Source organism: Pinus tabuliformis, chromosome Q, assembly GCF_031772625.1.
Source record: "Pinus tabuliformis cultivar Carrire ecotype Pingquan chromosome Q, CPIR1, whole genome shotgun sequence".
Classification (NCBI taxonomy): domain Eukaryota; kingdom Viridiplantae; phylum Streptophyta; class Pinopsida; order Pinales; family Pinaceae; genus Pinus; species Pinus tabuliformis.
Window position 1 is genome coordinate 655,004,453 of NC_142296.1, and position 8,714 is coordinate 655,013,166.

Genomic DNA, 8,714 nt, shown 5'->3' on the forward strand with positions numbered 1-8,714 from the left:
TTTATTTTGTAACCACTTGATCTGTAGGTTTTAACCCCGTACAGAAATTACCCGCATATGAATTGTAAAAACAGAAAATAAAAAAAGGTGAGAGCATAACACATAAAACAAATATACACAGAGATTTTCCCCTGGATCCTAGAACTGAGACTACTAGATTGATTTTTCATTATTTTCCTTTCAATGTTACAATACAAATATATACATGTTGAAGCATCCAATACCATGGACCGAAAACCATCGCGCCCAAAACCATGTGCGAAAACCATGCAAAAAACCATAAGTAGGTTCGCCCACCTAATATAGGGTCCAAAAAAAAAAATTCCCGGGGCGTTGCCCCGAACCCTATAGAGGGGGGCTACCACCCCCCTCAGACCCCCTGCTACGCATCGGCACAACTGTTTTGCCCCCCCTACTGCGCATCGACGCAACTAAGGGGGGGCTTCCACCCCCCTTTCTCCACATCGACGCAACTAAGGGGGGGCTCTGCGCCCCCTCTAACCCCCCTGGTTCAACCACTGGGGCTAGTCGTGGAAAGAATATAACACAACCCAACATGATCGAAGGTTATCCAGATTTAAACAGGAATGCAACAAATTACAGAGATAATCATAAACGCAGAGATGCAGCGGACATAATACTTCATTTCATTAATGTAAAACACTGAAATATGCTTACAGACAGAAATGGAAATAAATCAGCTAGGGTGATGGTAGCTTATCTCTGAGAAGAGATGTGGCGGCTACATGCCTCTGAACTGTTTTACAATGAGGCTCAAGGGCCTTTTTATTATTGAACAATAAGAGCAAACCTTAAACAACCAAAACCCTAACCCAAGGAGATGTAACACCAAGAGTTTATGGGCCCCGTTGGGGTGAGTTGGACAGCCAACTTCCCAAGGTCGTGACTTGGTCATATTATCTTTGTTTGACGCCCATGATAACCCGTTGGAAAGATCTCTCCGAGGAATACGATGGAAAAGACGATTTTAGTCAAAAAATTGCTGGCGGTATATTTCCAAAAAAATGTCGTTTAGGGCCTCAAAACGGCTCCGAAAGTTTAGGACCCGAAAAACTGCTAAAAATAATAAATTGTGCTACAATTAAGGAAACTGAAAAACTGAAAGAGACAGTTGCGAGGGTCCAAGTGGGATAGGTGGGTGTCCACCAACATCCACCTAGATCATAAGGGTTTTTCACCATACACATTACTTCAAAAAACACTTTTTAGATTACCCAATTTTTGCTCCACATGATGCTTGTAGATTCCAATGGCCTAAGTCATAAGAGTATTAATAATGCCTACTTTTTGTGTGACACTGTGATGTGATTCAACATTTAAGTATCATTTTTGTGAGTTTTCTTCCCATAACCTGATGACCCAGAGAGCCAATCTCATTCTTAGTGATAAGGACAATTAGAAATGGTACACTTTTGCTCTTCACCACCTCCATTGTGAATTTTATGTTACCATTCTAATTATTGAATTTTATATTACATTATATTGTTTTCATAGTCTATTGTATTCACAATCATAATTTCATACCCTTTATTGGCCTAAAGGATCATGATATCCTTGTTCTATCTTAGTCTTTTTAACATGACTTGCTCACCCTTGCTTATATTTCTTCTCAAAGGTCTAACCCTTATTATGGATATGATTCATTATTGTCTTATGTCCTCAATGGTTTCAATGAGAAGAGTTTTAATGATGGGTTCAGTGTTGTATATAAAAACTTCAGAGGGGGTTTGGTGTGTGCAACAACAAAGTTAATTCCATAACTAAGAACCCAGTTTGTGGCTGCATCAAGGGCTTAGTTGAAGAGGTTAACAAGAGTTAATTTATCCATGCCTCTCATGTCCTCAAGGCCATGTTGACCATTAAGACGTTTAACAAACTTTCTGCTTTTTTTCTTTGTGAATTTTGTTCTTATAGCCTCACATCTGGATATGATTATTCAATCAACATTCAATAAGAGATCAAAATAGACCATATTTGCTAGCCTTAAATGTAGTGCACGTTCTTTATCAAAATGAGAATTTATTTCTATCCTCGTGTGTTTATGTTCTAGTCATACAAGGATTACATTGGCATTATTAAATATTCTATTGTATCAAGAGGCGAGTTGGTGTTTTCACACAAGAAGATCTAGTATAATTTTAGCATCCCTACACCATTTTAAGAATGATTTCATGTCTTCTTTTTTCCTGATATGTGTTAACCTGAGATCCTGGGAATTTCCAATAATGAGATTGATATGTTTTGCTACCGAAAAGAGTTCAAGATTTTTTTCTTGTCCATTTATCTACTTAATAACCATAAAAGAATCACTGAAAATATGTAGATAATCTATACCTCTATCTATATAATTTTTTATTTATTTTATTTGTTATGTATACAATTCTCTCCAAAGAGATATTTGAGTACATCCAAAGGTGCCGATGTGTTATCCTCCACTACATAAGCTTATTCACTCAGCCAATAAATACAAAACCTAACAATGAAAGCCATTACAGAAAAAATTTGTTAACCAAAGCCACAAATAGAGCGCCATACCAAGATGGTACTAAATTAACATAGGGGCAACCGAGTTTCCTTGATAGCCATGAAACTCAGGGGGTGTTACTTTTCATGTCCTAATTTGTTGAACTGGTCTACAACAAGTTTTTTTTCGATGTAAACCAGTGGCTAGTGGCTTGACATGTCCTCAACTCGAGCCTTCAAATTGCGAATGACCAACCATTTGAAGGTTTCATCCACTTGTTACAGCTAGTTGGTGTCTAGGCTCTAATGGTTACTAAAAATTGGTCCAGGCATTTCACCACACTCTGTTTGAAACTTGTTTGGCTCCAACCCAACATATCCCTTGCCACATAGTTGTTCATGTTGTGCAAGACATTTAGGATTATTTCGTTGGAGAGTCTACTCCTAGTTATTTTCTTGAGGGGGGGAGTGTGGACTTCATGGCCTCTTTGCTACATGAAATTCTCAAATATACCCATAGTCTCTGCCTTGTGTTAAATCCATCAGGAATTAAATACCTGTTGTTAAAACCATGTACATCTATGTATATACCCAGGAAATCAAAGGTGGGGCCGTGTTAATGGTCTCAACAAGACCTTGTCATAAAAATATATGCATATCTCCACGGATGCTTTGAATGCATGTACATACTGGTTGGGTCCATGTTGAGAATCCAAGTCATACACCACTCTGAGGGTGTCTATGCTGGAAATGTCTCTGCCAAAATAATTTCTTCATGCTTTGTTACATCTCAGAGCTTCTATGGATATGTTATGTACCTGATATGTGATTTTTTCTATCAGCAACTGACTTTTAGTTGATAACATGAGTCCATTTTTTTAGCCTTTTACTGAATTTTTGGCCATAAGAGTTCAGGAGAAATGCGTTAATCACTTGGATAGGTTGGCTCTTAGATGCATATATTTTTAATCCCATTATGTTTTCATACAATTAGACTAATTTGTATTGTTGGTACTACCTTTTTCCATTGCTTGATTCATTTTCATTTTTCAGAAATGTCAGTTATCTCTCATTACTTATATTTGATAATTTGGTCTGCGGTTCTATGGTTTTCACAGGTCGTACTTATTTCCAGACTTTTTTTTTCATTTTGTAATGATTTCTTTAGGTTATAGGCATTCAGATTCAGTTTGTGAATGTTTTCAATGGAACTTAAGCTGCAAATAAATTCATGTACTTGAGTGTGGGTTTCATCAATAAAAAATGTTTTTTCTCTTACTGGAAGAACATAAATGGAAAATATATGAAATGAAAGAAAAAGTAGTTGGAAAACCCAGTATGGTATGCGTGATGAGGAATATATAGAAATCCCATCCATTAGCATATTGCTCGCATCCACAAGAACATGCCATTCTAACTGTGGTAATTTTTGAAAGGACCACTTATCTGGAGTTAATTTGTCTTCATCCAGGCATGCGTAAAAATATCCTAGCTGCCACGCTGCAGGGATTTTTGAATCTTAGAGCACCTGTTTAACACTGGCATGGAGACCAAAGAGAATGGTGAGTGCAGATAGGAAGACATTAGTAGGTTTGCAGGTTTTAAAGGAAAAAGTGCAGTAGGCATAGATGTTTCTGTCATTTTTTGTCCTGTAGGGTTTTATTTATTATTCAGTGTGTAGAAATAGGCACACTTTGTGGTTCATTTTTTTTGTTACTGTTGAGAAACTAACATCAGAGAAATCTAATGGAAAAAATTTCCAGGTATAGAAATGCAAGTTTTCTTATTTTTCTTTAAGGGTAAATAAAAATACTTTCCAAATTGTGCCCCTGTAAAGTCAAGTTTCAACTGCAGTTGATGCCTTTAGATATATGATAGATATATGAGAGCATTGTTAATGGATTTGAGATAGTCCTCCAAAGCAGGTCAAATTCGGTGGACTATAAAGTCCAAGTCTATTGTTGCCTGATTGTATGTGAGATGTATGGTTTCATATAGAAATGAATCATTTGTTCAATGGCCCAAAAAAATGTTTAGGGTAAGGTAGGGAGCAGGGAGGTGCATTGACAATTGACATAAATGTGTTTTATATGTAAAATTGAGGAAAATAATAATAATGATATATAAAAAAAATTTGGAGTTAATAAGGGGGTGTGCTACAATAGTCAAGGAATTATATACTCCTTGCAACAAAAGAGAATATGATAAAGGTGTCTTGGAAAAATCTTAAAGGGCAATTCAAGCAAGCAATGTGGATGAATTATTTTGATGGAAGGATTAGAAGTGGAATCATTCCAAACCCTTCTAGAAATATAGGCAATTCAAGCAAGCAATGTGGATGAATTATTTTGATGGAAGGATTAGAAGTGGAATCATTCCAAACCCTTCTAGAAATATAAGCTTGCTAATGGTTACCAATGGTTGATGGGCACTTTGTATATTGATGTCAAGCTCAAAAACCTATAGCCTTAAATCTGTGCTCTCAACTTGGCACTACAAACTTAATGTTTTTTTGAGCCCCACATTAAATTCAAAAAAAACTTGTTTACGTGATCTTTCGTTTATTGGTTTGGATGTAGTTATTTATCCCATCTTTGTGTTCCCGCACTTCTTTAATTTATTTGTAGTGTCATGTAAGCAATTAAGCATATTATTTGGTATTATAAAAGGTTCATGCTAGCTTTATGTGAAGCCAATTCTCTCTATGACCACTTATATGTTGGACCAAAGTCACGAGGTTCATTGAAATTGAACCTTGAGGTTGAGAGTTGATGAACTTAAAGAGAAGTTCAAATCTATCCAAGTTCAACCCAATTACCTAACATTTCATTGGGTACTATAAAGGGTAATCATGGTGCCCATGTGTAAGGATCTGATTATTACCAAGTTCAAGGTTCACCATTCCATAAGTTCATTTTTTTCCAGGTTCAGCCCTATTACCTACCATTTCATTGGGTATTATAAAGGGGTATTTATGGTGTCCATGTGTAAGGATCTTATTATTACCAAGTTTGCGGTTCATTATTCCATAAAGATCTTCTTTGGAGATATGGTGTTCTCTATGAATCATGCATTCTTTCATTTAGTGATTGCACACAATTTCAAGTATTTGTTATGAAAATACACCATAAACTCTCATGTGAGTCCTTGGAAAAGGACATTATCTACTCATTACTGATCGATAATGGAAGGCCTCATAATTTTGACTATATATGGAGATTTTCAGGGATTGAGGAGAGGTGTACTATTCTAAGACCTGGTCATGGCATGGTTCAACATTTCCTTATACCATTGTCATTGAAACAATTGATTCAAGTAGTGTTGGATGCACAACTTCACCCAAATACATGTGATTAACTTGGATTAAATTGTTTCACACCATCCCTTTTCTTAAAAGAATTTCTTGAAAACTTATGGTCATTTTGCATACAACATACGAGCCTAATCATATTCTTTGGAGGTATGGGCAAATCAACCCCAATTTGAGGGAAAACTAGAATTTATGACCATGATAATTACTTGTGACTGATATATATGTTTTATTTTAAGCATTTACTTCCTTCAATTATGTCAGCAAGCAATTACACTTGCAATTATGCAAGTAGAAATAAAATAGAAATCATAATGTACAAAGAGACACCAGAATTTTAGGTCAATGACAAGGGTAAAACCCACAAAGGGGAAAACCCAGTAATCCTTTCCTTAGAGAACCAATCCAACAAGAGGTAAGTCAAATATTATGGTCGAACTAACCAACATTCACCACCAATATGAAGCCAATAAATCAATATGAAGACAGACCATAACTACAAAAATCCAACACCTAACTCTCACAAGCCAAAACCATTCAAACTCTAATAAAATGAAGTTCTTGTACTGTCAAATCACTCATGAAGGCTTATGCAGAAATATGGGTGCTCCATCATCTAGGACACATCACCTTTGATGCGTAGTTGTCACTCCCAAGGCTTAAAATCTCCATTGGTTGCACAAATGACAAATATGGTATATAAAAGTATTTCTAGCAAGCTAACACGGGACACCATAACTTGTCAAATGCACACTCGTGTAATTTAAACATATAATGAGAGGCATTTCACATGGGATATGGCTTCACATAATCAAAATTCCCAAAATTGTGTTCATATGAAAGTTATAGGGCTCCAAAAATGACAATTTGAATACTTTTGTCTAGTTTTGCTAGAATTGGAAAATGCACTCCCATGTTTCAATATGTATCCAAATGATGACATGGAACTTGTTTAGTGTTCTTCATGAATTTCTTGACCTTCCCACGGTGTTGTATTTTCAATCTCAAACCTAAAAGCCTGTGTTGTTGCAAAATACATTGAAGTGTTCAAACAAAGGTTGCAAATTAGGCTGACATGGCCCAAGAAATTAGGATGTTTGGATCTTTCTCTTCTTCCTTCTTCCTCCTGCTACAAACTCGTTAACCACTCATCGCTCTCCTTTGTCTACTTTCCTTACCAACATAGGCTAGAATGGTCAACATATTTGTTGCTTACTCCCTTTTTCTTTTTTTGTTTTTTTGTTTATGGAAGCTTATGTAGAAATGCAGAACCATTTATTTCATATAAATGGTTTCTTTCTATATTTCTCTGCAAAGTCATGAGAATTTTTCCCTCCAACATAGGCCAAAAGGGAAAACATATTTGTTGCTTTCTTACAACTATTTTTGTTTGTTTGTTTTGTACTACTAGCTTACATAGAAATGCATAGTTTTTTGTCACAAATAATGGATTATATCTGTACTTCTCTAGTTTTTTTATTAGTTCATTATTCTTGACACATGGCTTTCCAGGTTTTTCTCACTTAAATTGGCTCAATATTTCTCCCTGTGTATGAAGATAGGCTTCTTGCTGTAGTGCATGAATTACTTGCCAAATGTTCCTACTTCAACAAAAATAGAGGTTCCCCAATCTATCAAGAGGGAATGTAATATTCTTAGGGGAAAATTACGGTAAATATGCAAAGCAAACATAGACAAAAAGCCACAAAATTCAAACACACAAATCAGATCACAAAAATGCACCAAAACTGTGTTGCTAAGCCATTTTGTTAAACTATGAAGAGGGTACAATTAGGTGATGGAAATAGTGCACCTGGGCTTGCTCAAGGCAAGCTAGTGAAGCCCAATTAACACTAGGAAATCCCCCTCAAGTACATTGCTGCTCTGTCTCCTGGATCTACGCTGAACGACCCAGAAATACGTTGTTGGGTGATAAAATTTGCTACTAGGGCCTCTTTTAGTGCTTAGGAAATTCTAGGAAATTAACCCTTGACTCTCCTCAATATACCCAAAATAACCCACGAAGGAATTGGGCTATGGTTGACCCCATTAATTCGGCTCTCTTTTGTCTCTATGGCTCCGTTATTGGGAAATTAGATCCTCCTATCTATCCTATTGCGACTGCTCCCAAAAATGACTGCAATCTCCAAGAAAAGGCTTTCTCGAATTCCTCCTCAAACCTTAATCCCAAACTCCCTTCACAACTCATCTCACAAGTGAGCCCCCCTACAAGCATTGTGCAGTCCCTGCGTTGCTGATTGAGTCTCCTCCATGCAAAACTTGTACCCCACTGCTGGAACAACTGGAAAAGGTTGGAAATACTTCCTTGGGATCGCATTGGAAGTCCACCGAAGCAAGCGTTGAGATTTCCTCTTAGAGACACTCGCATGCTAAACAACACTGCAGACTTGGCTTCAGCTCAAACGTGCTATGTCAAAGACACAATTTTTTAATAGATGATTGAATGGCCAAATGAGTGCCTTCCCTTCTTTTTTGTCAAGAATCTTCCAACGCCCTCATGTGGGCCCTCCTCAATTTCCTCCCACCTAATTTCCCTCCAAGGCATGCGTATTCTCCATGTGGGCTGAAATTCCCATGAGGTGCCCCCCACGCTCCACTAAAGCAAAAATTCCCCCCCCCAACCCAACGCTAATGTTTGGGGTGATTTTAAGTCAAAAATCATATATGAGGCCTCTAATCCCACATTTCCTAAGTACAACTGTACATTATAGAAAAATTGGCCAAAAATGATATTTCACTTAGCAAAATGCTAAGTGGAAATATCACAGTCCTCCTCGCCAAAACGTTACTTGTCATTAAGAAACTGCAATGAAGGATGATGAAGTATCTTCTCCCCCTCTCATGTGGCATCCACATCTGAAAGATTCCTCCATTTGATAAAAAACTCTTTGATGACCCA